A 20707-nucleotide genomic window follows, 5' to 3' on the forward strand; every position below is an offset into this window, starting at 1 on the left:
ACAACCAGAAATGAAAAATCAAGATTAAATTGAAAATACAGTGAAAAATCCTACAAAAATTCATCAAGCATCCTAACATGTCAACAAGTCATCATGCAAAATTTCAGCCAATTCCAACATGCATAGGTCATCCAATTAAATTCAACAAGTTGACATCAAGAGGTGTGACACAAATTGTCACACCTAAGTTCCAGAATTTGCTGCTCTCTAACCAGGTATCAAAAATTCATGAAATTTACATATAAATAATCCTCAATGAGTCAAGAACCACCACAAAAATTTTCAGCCATTTATTTTATGATATGAGTATTTCATGATCAAATTGCCAAAATGTATCAAAATGTGACATACATTAGAAAAGCCTATGCCAAATAAAATATTTGCCAAGCACAACTTTGACCAATAGGTCAAAAAAATCCTACACAAGTCAACAAAGTCAAGGAAAAAATCTCCATATTTTCTGAATTTTCTACAATTTTTTATGAATTTTTTAAGGTCATTATGAATTTTTAAGAATTATTTGAATTAAATTAAAATTACACAATGGCATTTCTGTAATATTTGGCGCGGTGGAGGGAAACACGGTATTCAAATTTTCAAACCAAAAATTGGATTGAACACTGTTTTCTACAGAAAGCCAGCGTCTTCTTCCCCAGATTTTCCGGAAATGGCGTAAACATGATGAACACCAAAACTCAACGAAAATCTACAATCGAATATGCGTTGGAAAGGTCTCGACGCCAGGATCTCAAATATGAACTTGATTTCAACTAATTCTTCCTAAATATTCCGGATCGAGCGTTTTAGGTTTTGGTTTCATACTTTCAAATCAAGATTTCACAACCTATGCTTCATCATAATCCAAACTAAACCTAGCATTGCAATCTACATGGAACGAACTTTCAAAAGCACATAACAATTAAGCATTTCATGAGATTCGAAATTTCGAGTACCTGGAACGGCAGCAAGGAAATCGGAGTTCTTCACGTGTTTCCTCCACAAACAGTCCAACTACAAGCTCCAGGAAGATGAATGACGTGCTCAGAATCAATTGCTATGGCCTTTGTTGCTCAAAATTCGATTTCACCATTGATGGAGCTTGCAATGACAGCCACGATTCGATGCTCTTCTTCCTCCAATCTCCAAAAACAGTTTGAGATGATGATGAATGGAGTTCGATGCAAAAAGAATTTCGAAAATTGGTTGAAGAATGAAGAAGTTTGATGAATTTGAAGATTTGTGTTCTTGATGAACTTTTGAGAGAATGAGAGGTTTTTGAGATCCAATCTTGGAGTGTGTGATTTCTGTTATGATTAGGAGATGATTTAGAATTTATATGCACCCTTAATCCAAGCTCTAATCTTGTTAATTATCATTTGGCTTAATTAAGTGATAATGTAATTTTTGCAAATGAGGGCAAATTGGTCAATACACAATGACAGCACATGCCAGCTCACAATTGGTTCCAACATGTCCAAAACACCATATGTGAAGTGTAGAAACAATTCCCATTGCAATTGGTCATGTATTTCTCAAACTCACCATGTATTTGCAAAATGTCCATTTTTGTCATTCCCATTTTTCAAGACAAAACTCAAACCATGTGCATTAACCATGAAATGAATATTCAAACACACTTAAAATGCCATTCCTGAGGTGTTGGAAAAAGTCCCATTCAAAAATTCCCAATATTTTGACATTTGGACAATTTTGCCCCTGGTCCAATTCAGCTGTCCAGTTGAAAAGTGACTTTTTGCCTGGGCCATTTTTGGGAAAATCCAATGATGCACTCTCAAAGTACATGTCAAATGGAGTTTGTGCATATAAAGAACTTGCAATTTGGACAAAGTATGTGGTAGTTATGGCCTCCTGATTACGGGTCTTTTCTGAAATTCACTGAGCCATATCTTGCAAACCACACATTGGATTTTCAAGTTCTTGGACTTTTTGGAAAGGTGAGAACAAGATCTACATCTTTCATGTTGAACAATTTTTCATTTGAAGCTTCCTTGGACTTCTGTTTTTGAGGTCAAAAACTTTCCATTTTTGGAAACTTCAGCTACAAGTCACTTTCTATTTTTGGCAGTTTTTGTCCTGACTTGATTTTCTTCATTTTTAAGCTTTGCAATGTCATTCAACACTTGTTCCAACATGAATGAAGTGTGTCTAACTTGTTTCCACCTCCAAATTCACCAGATCATGTACAGTTGACCACAGTTGACTTTTTCATCTGACAAATGAATCTGGCAATGCATAGATCAAAATAAGCCCCACTCTCCAACTGAAATGGCTCAAGGGTGACACCCTAGCCTCAATAATCACCATTTAATCACAAAATGAACCTCATAACCATCAGAAACCTCATCTCCCGATTAAACCCTGACTGGCCCAATGCAGCCGATTAGGGTTGACCAGTGGTCAAAACCCTAATCTCAAGGAATCTTCTTCAATCTTCTGATGACACCCAATCATGATGATGATGATGTATCATTGCAAACAAGATGAAGACCAATACCCTTGGAGAATCATGAAACCCTAATTCACAACCCAATCCTCAGATGGCCATGATCAGTCAATAAACCCTAGGCTTGCATTTCCTGACTTCCTCATCTTCTGATCAAGACTTGGGAAGATAGCTTGCACTATGTAACCACATGTTATGCAATATGAGATGCCTAATGACCTAAAATGATATGCAAAATATGTTAATACTAGTCCCAAGAGAAGAGGGCAAATTTTGAGGTGTTACAGCTGCCCCTATTCAATCCACTGTGAACCTGTCGATACGAAATAGCCTCGGCTTTCGGATGATCAGGATGAAGAGTGATTGAATACCAAGAACAGACGAACAATTTGCACTCTGATGGGATAATAATTAACAACGCCTGTCAGCATCGGCGAGGAACAAACTCTGAACTTGTCGACCTGGATACCAAAATAAATGGTAACGCAGGGATAACCATGGTCTGATCACCACACATCCACTCGGGATTATTATTCTTTTTTTGCTTTTCTTGAACCCCGAAATTTTTCTCTTCTTCTACCTGGTCCGAAAACCACTTCGGTCTGAACTCCGAAAAACTGGCCTGAATACCATAAGTGCTTCAACCTGATAGTCGGAAACTTCACTAATCACCACTCTAAGGGCAACACGTCAGAGGGTACACCTTCAACCAGACACTGACTGATGACTGGGAAGAAACTCGACGTTTACTGAACATCGGACGATGATGTTTACTGACACCAAAAAAAAAGCTCGACCAGACATTAACCAATGACCGGGAGGAAACTCGATGTTTACAGGCACCGAACAATGATGTTGACATGACATCAAACAATGATGCGGACAGACATCAAACAATGATGCGGACAGACATCAAACAATGATGCGGACAGACATCAAACAATGATGCAGACAGACATCAAACAATGATGCGGACATGACATCAAACAATGATGCGGACAGACATCAAACAATGATGCGGACAGACATCAAACAATGATGCGGACAGACATCAAACAATGATGCGGACAGACATCAAACAATGATGCGGACAGACATCAAACAATGATGCGGACAGACATCAAACAATGATGCGGACAGACATCAAACAATGATGCGGACAGACATCAAACAATGATGCGGACAGACATCAAACAATGATGCGGACAGACATCAAACAATGATCGACCAAACACTTACTGGTGTCTGGGAAGAAACGGTGGTTCCAAACTCCCAATGCTGAACTCCTCGGAGCATCGTCTTCGCTGTCAGACAAAACCAAACCTCAAGCGGTAATCACGGCTTGAATCGCGCCGATCGCGTAACGTCTTCTGACTGTATCCCCATCTCTGTCCGACGGGAACATTTCCTCCAATATCGCACTACTGGGGAACATTGCTGATCTGACGTTGTGATGCTAATCTCCTCAGAGTAACATCTTCACCTTTGGTGAACCCCAAATCTTCAAGCGGTAACCACAGTTTGGGTTGCGTTGAATACATCCCTTTTCCATCTCCGTCCGACGGAAGGAGTCTTCTCCAGTGTCGTACCACTGGGACAATACCTGTGATCCAATCATGAGGCTATACTACTCGGAGTAACACTTTCATTTTCTGGCAAAATACCTCTCAAACAGTAACCACGGCTTGAGACTAGCTGACGTTTGCAATGATGCATGCTTTATTTCTTCTGCGTAATGCTCCATAATTATGGAAATGCTACGCGATTATTTATTTTTCTATGCAATATGCAATGCTTATTCTACATGATGAATGCATAAAAATATCCCCCTCAAGGGAATTTTCTAGGGAAAACGAGACTCTCTGCTGAGGAACTCGCCACTGCTCCGATTTCCACCCTGCCGGGGATAGCACTGCTGCTAGGAAATAGACAACCCTTGCTGGGGATACAGATCCTTTGCACCCAACCCTCTCGAGGACATGCTGGGGATACAGATCCTTCACTGCACTCTGTGGGAATACCACAGTCTTTGACTTGCTGGGGATATAGATCCCAACTCTGCTTTGGGAACCCTCACAGATACTCCCGCTGGGGAAATGAGCAATCTTCAACCTGCTGGGGGAATACCATCCAGACCCTGCTAGGGGAACGACAACTACTCCGCTGGGGAGGACCCAATCAATCCACATGTAGGATACCCTCGGCTGGGGATGCAGATATTCGTCTGCTACAGAAACTCGTTCAATCCACTGGTAGAATGAACACTGTTGGAGAGATATGTCATTGAAAAAAACCCGCTCCACTCGGGGAACTACTGGAGATATATTTCTTTGAAAAAGACCCGCTCCACTCGGGGAATAGCAACCTTCTGGCCTGGCTGCTGAGGAAACACCGTCTTAACCTGCCGGATAACCATCCTGACTCGGCTGGAGAAATCACAGACCTTGGATCTGCAGGGGAGTTGGCCCTCTGATTCTGCTCGGGGACCTAGCTGGGAAATGAGAACAGTTGGTACAGAACACCCGTCAACTCGTCGAACCTTGGCATCCACCTCCCAATCTCGTATCGGCTTTCCGCTTTTGAGAATTCCCAGACTCATCTGGACCTTTTCTGCTCCATCATCTTATATTCCAAGTCGCTCCGCGCTCGACGAGAGATGTACTCCTGGAATTAATACAGAAATTCGATTTTCCGACTTTGAAGAGTCTTCTTGGTTAATTTCAAGGGTCGTCGGACGTCTCTCGTCGTCCTCTACCGTTCTCTAACTTGCTTTGCCCCTGATCGGGTTCTGCGGGGAATTACATACTTTCCAATCTTTTCGACTTTGAAGAGTCTTCTTGATTACCATCAAGGATCGTCGTACGCCGCAACGTCTTCGTCATTCTTTCATTCATTAGTTCCTGAGCGAACTCTCTGGGGATCTGTTTTCAAAAGCTTCCACACCACAACCTGCAAGTGAGTGAAGAATATCTAACAGTACCTGCAAAACAGACCGTCAGATAAAACCGTGCCCCAGGCGTGTCAAGATTTCAACACTTGGGTCATTCAACCTTCCGAATAAGATTTCAAGCTTTCAATCTTATAAACATGCATTGGAAGGGAACCTGTATGTTTTAAAATGCAAAGTTCTTTATCAAAATAATCGGATGTTCTTGCAATCAAAGCGGTAATGAAAAACAAAAACAAAATTATTTGACTGAATATGCATTTTATTGATCGGAAAAGTGTGGCTCAAATGAGCAATACAAAAGGAAGCAATTCCTGAAAAGAGGTAATTGCGCACAAAAGGAAAAATCTATCCTAATGGCAATGTGAAACTCGTGATCTCATCGAATTCCAACTCGGTTACACCCCATATGTCCTCAGACTCTCCGTGCTTTCTGCCTTCTGAACAAGACGATTCTGATTGATCCCTACCGGGTATTATCCATGATGCTTTAACCAAAGCGCAAACGATCATGCTAGACGCAGTTGTTCGTTTCAATCCCTCTTTTGCCTGGACCGCCCTTTCAGGTTTTCAGTCCACCGGGATACCCTTTTTTGCCCAAGTCGCCTTTTCAGGTTTTCGACTTGCCGGGTGTACAATTTTTCATTTATATCCCTAATTTTTGCCCGAACCTTTCTTTCTGTTTTTTGGTTCGCCGGGATGCCCATTTTTGCCTGGACTATTTTGTTCTTTTCGTCCAGCGGGTCAATTTATACGAAGTATTTTTTAACTGCGTCCGCATTCACAGGGGATGGAAAATCCTCGCCATCCATGGTTGTTAACAACAAGGCTCCACCAGAGAAAACCTTCTTGACCACGAATGGACCTTCATAATTCGGTGTCCATTTGCCCCTTCGATCGTTTTGAGGAGGAAGGATCCTTTTCAGCACCATATCACCTACGTGATATATCCGAGATCGCACCTTCTTGTCAAAAGCACGCTTCATCCGTTGCTGGTATAACTGCCCATGACAGATGGCTGCTAGCCTCTTTTCCTCTATCAGGCTCAACTCTTCGTACCGGGTCCTTACCCATTCAGCCTCCTGCAATTTCACGTCCATCAGGACTCTCAAAGAGGGAATCTGAACTTCAACCGGTAATACCGCTTCCATCCCATACCAATGAGAAAGGACTTTGCCCCAGTAGATGTACGCACCGACGTTCTGTATCCAGGATACAAGCTTCGTACTCCATCACACCATCGGTAGTGCACTCAAACGTTAGCCGGGCAATAAAAGCTCATTCACCTTAACCTCCCCATCAGACATCAGAATCCGTTCGGATTCAGGGTCAGGCCCCTCCTCCGGGATCGGTCACTCTCAATCTTTCGATTTGAGTACCTCGAGATGTCCTCATCAGGGAACTCAAACTTCATCGGTTGATACCCTCAACGGGTTGCAGAGAGATGTAATCAGACAATACACCCCTTGATTGCTTTCTGAGAGTGTCACAAATCAGTCAACATTCTTTTGCTCTTCTCGCAACCCGTCCGGTCAATGCTGGCTTTTCAAACACATACTCGATCGGATCCATCTCGGAAATCCACAAAGTGGCATGAATCAGCATATACTGTCTCAGTCGGCGAGCAACCTATGCCAAAGTACAGCAAGTTTTCTCGAACAGTGAATGTATTGTTTCACAGTCGGTAAACTTTTTGCTAAGGTAAATTGCATGCTCTTTTCGACAAGACTCGTCATGCTGACCCAATACACCTCGTAGACCCCTCGAAGGCTGTTAAGTACAGAATTGATAATTGCCCCTTCCACAGGAGGTATCAGAATCAGAGGTTCCTGCAACTCATTCTTTTATTTTTTTCATGCCCCTGGGCAATCATTATTTCACCTGACCGTTTTTTTTCAACATCTCGAATGTGGGTTCACACGTGGCTGTTAGATGAGATGTGAACCATGACAGATAGTTCATCCTTTCTAAGAAACCACGAACCTCTCTTTTCTTTACTTTTTCTCGGTTCAGGCATTTTTTTTTTTTTTTTTTTTTTTTTTTTTTTTTTTTAGCGGGAACCTCGATTCTTCTCTTATGATGAACCCCAACGATTTACCGGATCGCACTCTGATAGTGCACTGATTTAAACTCAACCTCAGTTTGAATAATCTCAACCATCCAACCGACTTGCCCCGGTCTGCCAGATGCCCCTTGGCTGCGTGGGACTTTGCTATCATGTCATCAACATTCGATTTCATGACGAATCATATCATGAAACAAAGTCACCATAGCTCTCTGATGAGTAGCATCGGCGTCCTGCTTCTCCAGAGGACAGTCTTCTCCCCATGGTAGCCTGTGAGCAACGATATCGGTGTTCGACCCTGGCGTATCCTGACACGACCAGGTGAAGGTATCCACATGCTCTTTCAACAAGGCTACCATTCTACTCTCGACTCGCCTCTGAAGCGGCTCCAATTTTTTTCTTTCCTGACCTCGGCAGTGCTTGGAATAACAATCTCAATCCGCTCCTCATGCGGCCGAATCACCTTCTCCTCTTGTTTTGACAACCTGGCTAATTCCAGTAGATCACAATCTTCTTCGTCTTCTTCTTCAGCAAGATAGATTGGATTGTCGAAGTCATATGAGGTGTAACCAAATCGTTATCAACGAGATCCGGAGAATTATTTTTGAATTCGGAATGAGACAGATCACAAAAAAGAAAAATGAAAATAAACATTGCCATTTTTATTTGTTTTTAAACTGCAAAAATAAATGAAAAACAAGGAACACCGCTTTTTGACTGAAAAACATCCATTTATTTATGATGCAGAAATGCAAATTTAAACATGAGGTGGCCCTTACAATGAACCATTACGTGTCGGGCAACACGTATGGCTTTCATGCATATAAACTGAAAACAAGAAATAATACTCTTCCAGATGAGTAACAATGTTGATCTTTCAAACCCTCCAGTTCAGGATTTGCTGCCCTGGTGCACACGGTTTTACCCAACCATCCAGCTTGCAGTCACTGTCAGTCTCTCCACCTACCGCACAGGCGCGATCTGAATTTTCAGCAACTGCACTCACCATTGCCTGACCATGTGCCGGCATGGGATTGGCATTGACATTCGGAGATGGTGCAAAGTTAATAGCCTTGGAGTCCACCAGGTCCTGGACAACATTCTTGAACGCTCTACAGCCCTCAATGTTATGCCCCGGTGTTCCAGAATGAAATTCGCACTGGGCGTTCTCGTCATAGTTAGGAGGCTTCTGATCTGATCTCATCGGAACCATCGCCCTCGGCTGAACCAACCCAAAATCCATCAACTCTTTAAACAGAACAGCATACGTCACTGGCGGCTTGTCAAAATGGCGATCGACCCCCTTTCCTTTCACTTGGCTCCCAGCTCCTTGTTGAGGTGGCTGACGTTGCTGTCGTACTGACTGGTTACCAGCAGGGATGGTTACAGCAGCAGTATGCTGGTAGTAACGACCCCTACCGTGTCCTCTCTGGGCATGCACAGCACTTGATTCACCCTCATTTTTGCGCTGGTCGTTACCAAAGGATTTCTTCGGTCCAGATGACGAAGCGTTTCCTTGCATGTTCCCCATCTTCAGCCAGTCTTCAATCCTCCCCACCTTTTCGACAATTACTTTCTGCCCCAAGGCGAACTCTTGCATGACATGAATCAGCTCTCCCATCTTCTCTTTCAGCTCGAGAATGTCGGTGTTGGACGGATCCATCAGTTTGGGAGTATTGCGTCTGGTAAAGTATCTGTGAGGACGGGTTGAGTGCAAGGGTACAGCTCTGCGAGCACGAGCAATGATTCCTGCAAAACAGCAAACAGGTTAATATGCATGAATGCAACGTCTATCCATATGAGGAAGATTCTGTCCTGGATTCTGGTTTCATCGAGACAGATAATATTTTGACATCCACATTCTGAAATTCAAGATGTCTCTCCACCAGATTCTCAATCCATAGTACTCCCCATATGACTAGACGTGGGTTTGGTGCAGATGAATGCAAAATGAGAATGATGCAGATGTATGCAATGCATTGTGCCATCCTCCAAGTCATCTGATCCTCTGTACTGAATCTGGCCTCTGGACTGATCATTACCATCTGAGGAGAAATGTAACCAATCTGACCCACGGGTTCCAAAATAAACGGAAGACAGATACATCATCATCATCATCACCAAACTCTGATCAGATACCATAACCACTGAATCGGCCCGGGGAATCCTGAAATAAACGGATCCCCACTGATAAATATCTCGGCCCGGGGAATCCTGAAATAAACGGATTCCCACTGATAAATGCCACGGACAGCACTCCGGCGTCTCAAAAATAAACGGCCATAAATCCGACTTATAAATATGACTCGGATCCACGGAACAAAAATTCACCATCTGAGTCACCATCAATCACCAACAGTCACCATCTGTACCTGTTAAAATGATCATTCCCTCCCCACTCACGGGTGTCATCTAGGCCAGGGTAAAGTCGAAAGAAACGCAGCATAAATAACCTTTCGCAGAATACCATCATATACACACCCGAAGTATGTAATGATAATATCCCACCAGGGTCTGAACTGCTCGTGATGTCAATGTTCCGCTAAGTGGCGCCATACCACCCGCTTCCCATGAATCACTCTATTCCTAGGTTTCCTAGATTTCACTCATAGCCTGGGTATTGGGCCTTTTACCTCGAGTAACTCCCACCCCAAAACAGAGGAACCACCTGTATAGAGGACGGCAACAACATGATAGTATGATGCATGCAAACATTTAATGCAAATATATACACACTGGTTAGAATAATAAATGCAATAAATCACACAACAAGCAACCTAAACTAATCCTAGAACGCCAGGAAGGACTCACTTAGGGACGATGGACCAGCATAGGTCTACATCGATGTCCCCAGCAGAGTCGCCAGCTGTCGCATCCTGCGAAAAATCAACCGGCGAGACTCAAAAATAAAAACACACAGAGCCGCCACTGCGCGTTATTTATCCCAAGATAGGGAAAGGAAACGCTCAGAGAAACCTGGAAAGACATGGTCTCGCGACCAGAGAGAATGGGTAAGGGAGTCGGTTACGCGAGGGGAAGGTATTAGCACCCCTCACGTCCGTCGTACTCGATGGGATCCACGTCCTAGAATAAAGAAAAGGTTGCTAAACATCACACACACACACGGGGAACGCAGGTGGGGTTAGGAAAAACGGGCTCGATAAGGTATCGCACCTTATGCCTACATATCTTGTCTGGAACAAGAATCAGAGCCACTGTAGTTCGGCTTACGCACGCCAAACAACACAAAACAATCAAACAAACAAAGGTGGCAAACATGGAGCCCGACAACCACTGGATGGAATTACGTCGGCATCCGAACCAAAACTCACTCAGAAGGGCAAACGTGGAGCCCGACTGCCAATCACTGGGCTTACGTCGGCATCCGAACCCAAACACACAACCAGATAACAAACAAACACACGCAAAAAAGAAAAAGGTTGCCCGGAGTGGTCTCGCACGACCACCTGCCTACATACCTCGTCTGGCACGAGGATCAGGGCGATGTAGTTCCCCTGAAAGGGAGAAACTCTCTCTTAACCAGAAACAGAGGGAAAAACACGACACTAGGGAGCTGAGACTCGAGCCTAATGTTGTCATGCAAAGTCGCCCTAAGTTCAGGTTTCTAACCTACTTGCATAAGCAAACTATTCCTAACCAGGAAAGAAGCTAACACACAAGCATACAAGCATACCAATCAACATACATCAAATGAGAACAGGTATCTCAAACAAGCATGTCAATCAGATATCCACATAACACGCACTATAGCCAAACAAGGGGCTCAATCAATCAGGTTTGACTGCCTAAGCAATCGTCTGTACAGGCTGTGTTTGCTCTTAACCTTGCCATTACGAGGCTAAGGTGAAGCAGATGAAAGGATGAAGTGAGGATCAGACCTCACAGCTCTTATCCCTAACCAGGGAGAGCTGACAAATGAGCATGGGTCCAGAATGGGGGAACCCTTCTATACTCGATGACTCTGACACAACAGATCTTGGGCTTTTGATCTCGATGCTACAACCATGTAATGGGAGCAAGGAGAAGACTCACTGAATAGTGGGGGACAGGTTGCTTGTCCCTACCTTCCACCAATTGCCTTACTTGAAGGACTTTTCCTGCTTAGCTTAAAAATAAACATACACAAGCATTGCCTCTTAAGGAGGACTTCAGACAATTTGCCCGGCCCGGTAACAGCCGGGTCTCCAGACTACATGAAGTAAGAAGGTTATACCTCTATGCAAGTTGCTTAAGCAAAGCAAAGCAATAGTTCACAAGGAACTGAGCAACTAAAGTACCTGGAAACAATCAAACTCAGTCAGTATTCAATCAGACAAATTGTACAGCAAACAGTTAAACAGTCAAACTATACACAACACAAGGCAAGCTCAAGGCTTAAACCCAAACTCCAACACCTACAAAACAATGTTATGTTAGTGTACAAACATCCACAACATCAATTAAAATCAACTTGTATCATTCTCCATGTACATTGCTTTTTTGATCCTGAAAAATCAAGCAAATATTAGCAACTAGACCACTAGGCCAAGCCTAGGGTCCAAAAGCAAGAAAAAACTTAAAACAGCAAGGTATCCACCATCCAACATCAAATTATCATCAAACACAAGCAAACATCATTGGTCTCATGTTTATATCATCCATCATGTTCAATTCATGCACAAAACAATCCATATGAGGTCAAATGAAGCACCAAATATACAAACAGAAGTATTGCATTCAAATCCATACCAAAACACATCCAAAAATTCTCAAATTAATTACACCTAAACAGGGGTCAATCAAGGGCTACCATGTCAAATTTGAGCTCAATTGGGCAAATAGAACCATGTCAATGAAAATCAACAAAAACAGTCACAATTATAGGCTCCAATTCACACCATCAATGCATACATCCACTTCAAAAATTCATATCTCATTGGAAACTAAAAAGAAATGGATGAGACCAAAACAGGGAGGTCCTAACATGTGTCTAGTTCATGCATATCAAATTTCATGGCCATACAATACAATATGAGGATTTCCCAATCAATCTACCAACATGTATCACATGAGCTTGCAATTTCAACAACCAGAAATGAAAAATCAAGATTAAATTGAAAATACAGTGAAAAATCCTACAAAAATTCATCAAGCATCCTAACATGTCAACAAGTCATCATGCAAAATTTCAGCCAATTCCAACATGCATAGGTCATCCAATTAAATTCAACAAGTTGACATCAAGAGGTGTGACACAAATTGTCACACCTAAGTTCCAGAATTTGCTGCTCTCTAACCAGGTATCAAAAATTCATGAAATTTACATATAAATAATCCTCAATGAGTCAAGAACCACCACAAAAATTTTCAGCCATTTATTTTATGATATGAGTATTTCATGATCAAATTGCCAAAATGTATCAAAATGTGACATACATTAGAAAAGCCTATGCCAAATAAAATATTTGCCAAGCACAACTTTGACCAATAGGTCAAAAAAATCCTACACAAGTCAACAAAGTCAAGGAAAAAATCTCCATATTTTTCTGAATTTTCTACAATTTTTTATGAATTTTTTAAGGTCATTATGAATTTTTAAGAATTATTTGAATTAAATTAAAATTACACAATGGCATTTCTGTAATATTTGGCGCGGTGGAGGGAAACACGGTATTCAAATTTTCAAACCAAAAATTGGATTGAACACTGTTTTCTACAGAAAGCCAGCGTCTTCTTCCCCAGATTTTCCGGAAATGGCGTAAACATGATGAACACCAAAACTCAACGAAAATCTACAATCGAATATGCGTTGGAAAGGTCTCGACGCCAGGATCTCAAATATGAACTTGATTTCAACTAATTCTTCCTAAATATTCCGGATCGAGCGTTTTAGGTTTTGGTTTCATACTTTCAAATCAAGATTTCACAACCTATGCTTCATCATAATCCAAACTAAACCTAGCATTGCAATCTACATGGAACGAACTTTCAAAAGCACATAACAATTAAGCATTTCATGAGATTCGAAATTTCGAGTACCTGGAACGGCAGCAAGGAAATCGGAGTTCTTCACGTGTTTCCTCCACAAACAGTCCAACTACAAGCTCCAGGAAGATGAATGACGTGCTCAGAATCAATTGCTATGGCCTTTGTTGCTCAAAATTCGATTTCACCATTGATGGAGCTTGCAATGACAGCCACGATTCGATGCTCTTCTTCCTCCAATCTCCAAAAACAGTTTGAGATGATGATGAATGGAGTTCGATGCAAAAAGAATTTCGAAAATTGGTTGAAGAATGAAGAAGTTTGATGAATTTGAAGATTTGTGTTCTTGATGAACTTTTGAGAGAATGAGAGGTTTTTGAGATCCAATCTTGGAGTGTGTGATTTCTGTTATGATTAGGAGATGATTTAGAATTTATATGCACCCTTAATCCAAGCTCTAATCTTGTTAATTATCATTTGGCTTAATTAAGTGATAATGTAATTTTTGCAAATGAGGGCAAATTGGTCAATACACAATGACAGCACATGCCAGCTCACAATTGGTTCCAACATGTCCAAAACACCATATGTGAAGTGTAGAAACAATTCCCATTGCAATTGGTCATGTATTTCTCAAACTCACCATGTATTTGCAAAATGTCCATTTTTGTCATTCCCATTTTTCAAGACAAAACTCAAACCATGTGCATTAACCATGAAATGAATATTCAAACACACTTAAAATGCCATTCCTGAGGTGTTGGAAAAAGTCCCATTCAAAAATTCCCAATATTTTGACATTTGGACAATTTTGCCCCTGGTCCAATTCAGCTGTCCAGTTGAAAAGTGACTTTTTGCCTGGGCCATTTTTGGGAAAATCCAATGATGCACTCTCAAAGTACATGTCAAATGGAGTTTGTGCATATAAAGAACTTGCAATTTGGACAAAGTATGTGGTAGTTATGGCCTCCTGATTACGGGTCTTTTCTGAAATTCACTGAGCCATATCTTGCAAACCACACATTGGATTTTCAAGTTCTTGGACTTTTTGGAAAGGTGAGAACAAGATCTACATCTGTCATGTTGAACAATTTTTCATTTGAAGCTTCCTTGGACTTCTGTTTTTGAGGTCAAAAACTTTCCATTTTTGGAAACTTCAGCTACAAGTCACTTTCTATTTTTGGCAGTTTTTGTCCTGACTTGATTTTCTTCATTTTTAAGCTTTGCAATGTCATTCAACACTTGTTCCAACATGAATGAAGTGTGTCTAACTTGTTTCCACCTCCAAATTCACCAGATCATGTACAGTTGACCACAGTTGACTTTTTCATCTGACAGATGAATCTGGCAATGCATAGATCAAAATAAGCCCCACTCTCCAACTGAAATGGCTCAAGGGTGACACCCTAGCCTCAATAATCACCATTTAATCACAAAATGAACCTCATAACCATCAGAAACCTCATCTCCCGATTAAACCCTGACTGGCCCAATGCAGCCGATTAGGGTTGACCAGTGGTCAAAACCCTAATCTCAAGGAATCTTCTTCAATCTTCTGATGACACCCAATCATGATGATGATGATGTATCATTGCAAACAAGATGAAGACCAATACCCTTGGAGAATCATGAAACCCTAATTCACAACCCAATCCTCAGATGGCCATGATCAGTCAATAAACCCTAGGCTTGCATTTCCTGACTTCCTCATCTTCTGATCAAGACTTGGGAAGATAGCTTGCACTATGTAACCACATGTTATGCAATATGAGATGCCTAATGACCTAAAATGATATGCAAAATATGTTAATACTAGTCCCAAGAGAAGAGGGCAAATTTTGAGGTGTTACACTCCATCTAGTGAAGAATAATTGTTATGGAATTATAGGGTTGGCCATCTCATCTTTAAAGATCTCAATGTTTTGCAAAGGAAAAAGATCGTGACCAGATTGCCATTAATCAAAATACCAGCTAAAATTTGTTAATACTGTGTGCAAATAAAGTAACATAAGGGAAAATTCAGCAATGATGAATGTTTTAGAACCAAGTGTCACCTTGAGGTGGTGTATTTCGATGTGTGTGGACCGATGCAAGTTGATTCCATTAGTGGCAATATATTTTATCACACTAATTGATGATTATAGTATAAAACCATGGGCGTACATAATCAAGAGAAAGGATGAGGTACTTAAAATGTTTAAGAAGTTCAAGTCCATGGTTGAAATGAAAAGCGGTCACAAAATTAAAGTTCTCAAAACGGATGCTGGAGGAAAATATGTCTCAAATGAATTTGGTAGGTTTTTTGACTAAAAGGGCATAAGACATAAGGTAGTACCGCCTTATATATCACAATAAAATAGTGTTTCCAAATGGAAGAATCACTCGATCATGAACATGGTGAGAAGACTTTTGAAAGGGAAGAACTTGCTGAAAGAGTTATGAGGAGAAGTAGTGTCCAGAGCTGCATATTTGTTGAATACTTTTCCAACAAGGAAACTTGAGAGTTTTCGGTTCCGTAGCATATCAACGTGTGCCGAGATAGCTTAGAAAGAAGTTGGGTGATAATGGAGAATTGATGATTCTTATAGGGTATCACTCTATCGGTGGTTACAAAATATTTGATACAACATATAGAAGGATCATGATTAGTAGGGATGTCATAATATTTCAACCAGTTACACTAATAAGAAATGCTTTCATGAAGTGCTGGAAGGTACAAAACCATCCCCCATTGAAAACCAAATGAAAGAAAATGTTAGAAGATCATCAAAGCAAAAATGTTTTGAATTTGGTGAGAAAGAAAATTATATAAACAAAATGATGTAAAAAATATTTTTATAACTTTATTTTTTATGTAGTATAAACTAAATGGGAAAAAACATTGTTGGCTGGGGGGTTCGAACCCACGCGCACTTATGTGCAGAAGATCTTAAGTCTTCCCCCTTAACCTCTCGGGCAAACTAGCTTGTCGTTATTTTTTCACATACAATAATTAATCAAACATATTTCCACTTATATTAAATTTTATGAACAATCTAGAACTAAGAAGAAACTTATGACCAATCCCATTCTTACAAAATCAGAAAACCGTAACGCAGAAAAATTCCTTACTCCGCATCGAATCAAATCAAACGATTTCACATTCATTCATCTTCGACGGTGGAACATTTGGAATCAATTTTCGGCACAGAGAAAGATAGAGTGAATTGTCCATTCTACTTCAAGATCGAAGCATGCAGACATAACGATCAATGCTCCAGGCTCCACACAAAGCCATGCATCATCTCTCTCTCTTTCTCTCTCCGAGTGTTCAACGCATATGACAGGAAGGAAATATTGGTTTGTTACAATCAATCTTTTCATGAAGAACAAAGTAAAGTTCGTAGATGATACCACTCTAGCGGTGGAAGAGATAAGTGATGTATCGATCAAGAGAATGGATGGTGGAAATTCTTTGATAAAGGATGTATTGTATATCCCCAAAATAAAGTGTAATCTTCTAAGTATTGGCCAATTTCTTGGGAAGGATTAGAATATTCATATGGAGAACCAGATGTTATGCGTTATGGATGCAAACAAAGTTTTTGTCCCAAAAGTTTCTATGACTCCCAATAGAACTTTTAAAGTTGAGTTGAAGGTTATGGAGCATAGGTGTCATGCAACTGCAGCTAGTAGAGAATAATTGTTATGGCAATATAGGGTTGGCCATCTCAACTTTAGAGATCTCAACGTCTTGAAAAGGAAAAAGATAGTTACCAGATTGCCATTGATCAACATACTAATTGAAATTTGTCAAGACAGTGTACAAACGAAGCAACATAAGGGAAAATTCAGCAAGGATGCATGTTTTAGAACCAAGGTCACCTTGAGGTGATGTATTCTGATGTGTGTGAACCGATGCAAGTTGATTCCATTGGTGACAATAGATATTTTATCACACTCATTGATGATCGTAGTATAAAACCATGGGCGTACGTAATCAAGAGAAAGGATGAGGTACTTAAAGTGTTTAAGAAGTTCAAGTCCATGGTTGAAAGGAAAAGCGGTCACAAAATCAAAGTTCTCAAAAACGGATGGTGGAGGAAAATATGTCTCAAATGAATTTGGTAGGTTTTTTGATCAAAGTGGCATAGTACATATGGTAGTACCACCTTATATATCCCAATAAAACAGTGTTTCCAAATGGAAGAATCACTCGATCATGAACATGGTGAGAAGAATGTTGAAAGGGAAGAACTGGTTGAAAGAGTTATGAGGAGAAGCAGTCTCCAGAGCTGCATATTTGTTGAATACATTTCCAACAAATAAGCTTGAAAGTATTACACAAGAGGAAACATGGTCTGGATTTATACCAAATCTGAGTCACTTGAGAGTTTTCGGTTCGGTATCATATCAGCATATGCTGGGATAACATAGAAAGAAGTTGGGTGATAATGGCGAATTGATGATTCTTGTAGGGTATCACTATACTTATGGTTAAAAAATATTTGATGCAACAAATAGAAGGATCAAGATTAGTAGGGTTGTCATTGTCGATGAAATAAAAGAGTTGTGGTAGAGTGCAACCGATTGTTATAATATGTCAACCAATTACACTAATAAGAAATGCGTTCATGCAGTGTTAGAAGGTACAGAACAAGCCCCCGTTGAAGACTAAATGGAAGAAAATGTTACAAGATCATCAAAGCAAAAAAGTTTTGAATTTGGTGAGAAAGAAAATTATAAAAAAACTTGAAGTAGAAAAGATTTTTATAACATTATTTTTAATGTAGTATACAATAATTGATAAAAAAACATCGTTGGATATGGGGTTCAAACCCACACACACTTATGTATGCATATCTTACAGCTTATGCCTTAATCTCTGCAAGTGAGGTTCTTGATGAAGAACCTATAGACTATAAGGAAGTTATGAGGAGTCAAAATAAGACTGCAATCAATTTGGCAAAGAATTCGATAGCGGATGGACGAAGGAAACACATCGAAATAAGGTTTCATTATCTTCGAGAGCAAGTTGCAAAAGGGAAGCTGAATCTTGAACACTGCAGAAATGAGAATCATATTGCAGACATCATGACGAAAGGAGTGCAGGTCGAAGTGTTCAGGAAGTTAAGATTTATGATGAATATAGATAGGTTAGGAATAATAAATTAGGTGGTGTCTTGAATTGTAATTTCTTGTGTCGGAGAAGGTTACTCGATAGAGAGAAGGAAGTGTCGAAACATTTATGTCAAAATGTCGAAGCAGGTTGCTCGACAAAGATTTTGACTTAGGCTTATTTTGTAATTTTAGCTGAATTAGGCTAGTTAGAGTTTTTTCTTAGAGAGCAAGCAAACACAACCTATAAATAGAGAGTAACCCATATTATTGATTGTAATACAACTCAAAAGTGCAGTTGCACAGTTGAATAAAATATCACAGTTTGAGAGCGGAGGGAAACTCTGCATAAACAAATTTTTCTTCTTCTTTTTCTCGTCAAAATCCTAATTTCATTTCTTCCCTAATTTTTCAGCTTTTTCTATTCTTCTTTCATTATCAATTGTGTAGCGAAATTCTCAATAAATTTTGGTGAATTTCTAACAATTTCAAGTTTCAACGGTAAACATATATATTTGTGTTGGTACTTTTGTGATACCATTATTAAGAAAATTGAAGCATCCGGAACTCGGACAATGTTTATACACTATACTGACTGATTAGTGGTCGAATACCATCGGTAGTGATGCTTTTGTGTTAAATCAAAAACAAAAATTATAAATTTTTACTTTGAAATAAAGTAAAATAATAATTGAACTCCATTTTAAATGAAGAAATTTTAATTTTGAAATAAACTATTAAAGGAAAATAAAAAATGAAACATATCCTTAATTAATTATTATTTTGTTGACATAGTAAAATCAGAAATGGTCTTTCTACTCAATTTTTGCAAGTGACCCAATTGCTAAAAAATGTTAGAAGATCATCCAAGCAAAGAAGTTTTGAATTTGGTGAGAAAGAAAATTATATAAAAATAACTTGATGTAAATATGATTTTTATAACTTTATTTTTTATGTAGTACAAACTGATTGGGAAAAAAACATTGCTGGTTGTGGGGTTCGAACACGAAGCCAAGCATCATCCCCCTCCTTTTCTCTCTCTCTCTCTCTCTCTCTCTATCTATCTATCTATCTATCTATCTATCTATCTATCTATCTCTCTTTCCCCCTTGTAGTTCTAAGTTTCAACAGTAAAGATATATATTTGTGTTGGTACTGCAGCTAGTGGAGAATAATTGTTATGGAATTATAGGGTTGGCCATTTCATCTTTAGAGATCTCAATGTTTTGCAAAGGAAAAAAATGGTTACCATATTGCCATTGATCAACATACCAGCTGAAATTTGTCAAAACCGTATGCAAACAAAGTAACATAAGGGAAATTTCAACAATGATGAATGTTTTAGAACCAAGTGTCACCTCGAGGTGGTGTATTTTGATGTGTGTGGTCCGATGCAAGTTGATTCCATTGGTGACAATATATATTTTATCACACTAATTGATGATCATAGTATAAAACCATGGGCGTACATAATCAAGAGAAAGGATGAGGTACTTAAAGTGTTTAAGAAGTTCGAGTCCATGGTTGAAAGGAAAAGTGGTCACAAAACCAAAGTTCTCAAAACGGATGGTGGAGGAAAATATGTCTCAAATGAATTTGGTAGGTATTTTGATTAAAAGGGCATAGTACATAAGGTAGTGCCGCCATATATATCACAATAAAATAGTGTTCCCAAATGGAAGAATCACTCGATCATGAACATGGTGAGAAGAATTTTGAAAGGGAAGAACTTGCTGAAAGATTTATGAGGAGAAGCAGTATTCAGAGCTGCATATTTGTTGAATACATTTCCAACATAGAAACTTGACAGTTTTCGGTTCGGTAGCATATCAGCGTGTGCCGAGATAGCTTAGAAAGAAGTTGGGTGATAATGGAGAATTGATGATTCTTATAGGGTATCACTCTACCGGTGGTTACAAAATATTTGATACAACAAATAGAAGGATCATGATTAGTAGAGATGTCATTTTCGACGAAATAAAAGAGTTGCAGTAGAGTGCAACCGATTGTTATAATATGTCAACCAGTTATACTAATAAGAAATGCGTTCATGCAGTGCTAGAAGGTACAAAACCAGCGATTTTTTTTTTAAATAACCATGTTTTTCAAAAATAATACGAAAATAACCAACTTTTCAAATTTTTTTCCA

The 20707-nt window shown here is 39.8% G+C and overlaps 1 non-coding gene across 1 annotated transcript; it reads right to left on the reverse strand.

The window, feature by feature from the left end:
• Positions 1-16343: 16343 nt before the first annotated feature.
• On the reverse strand, positions 16344-16426 carry TRNAL-UAA (transfer RNA leucine (anticodon UAA)). The gene has a single exon. It is a non-coding gene; the product is annotated as a tRNA-Leu (tRNA).
• Positions 16427-20707: the final 4281 nt, after the last annotated feature.

Source organism: Lathyrus oleraceus, unplaced genomic scaffold, assembly GCF_024323335.1.
Source record: "Lathyrus oleraceus cultivar Zhongwan6 unplaced genomic scaffold, CAAS_Psat_ZW6_1.0 chrUn0124, whole genome shotgun sequence".
NCBI classification, from domain to species: Eukaryota; Viridiplantae; Streptophyta; class Magnoliopsida; order Fabales; family Fabaceae; genus Lathyrus; species Lathyrus oleraceus.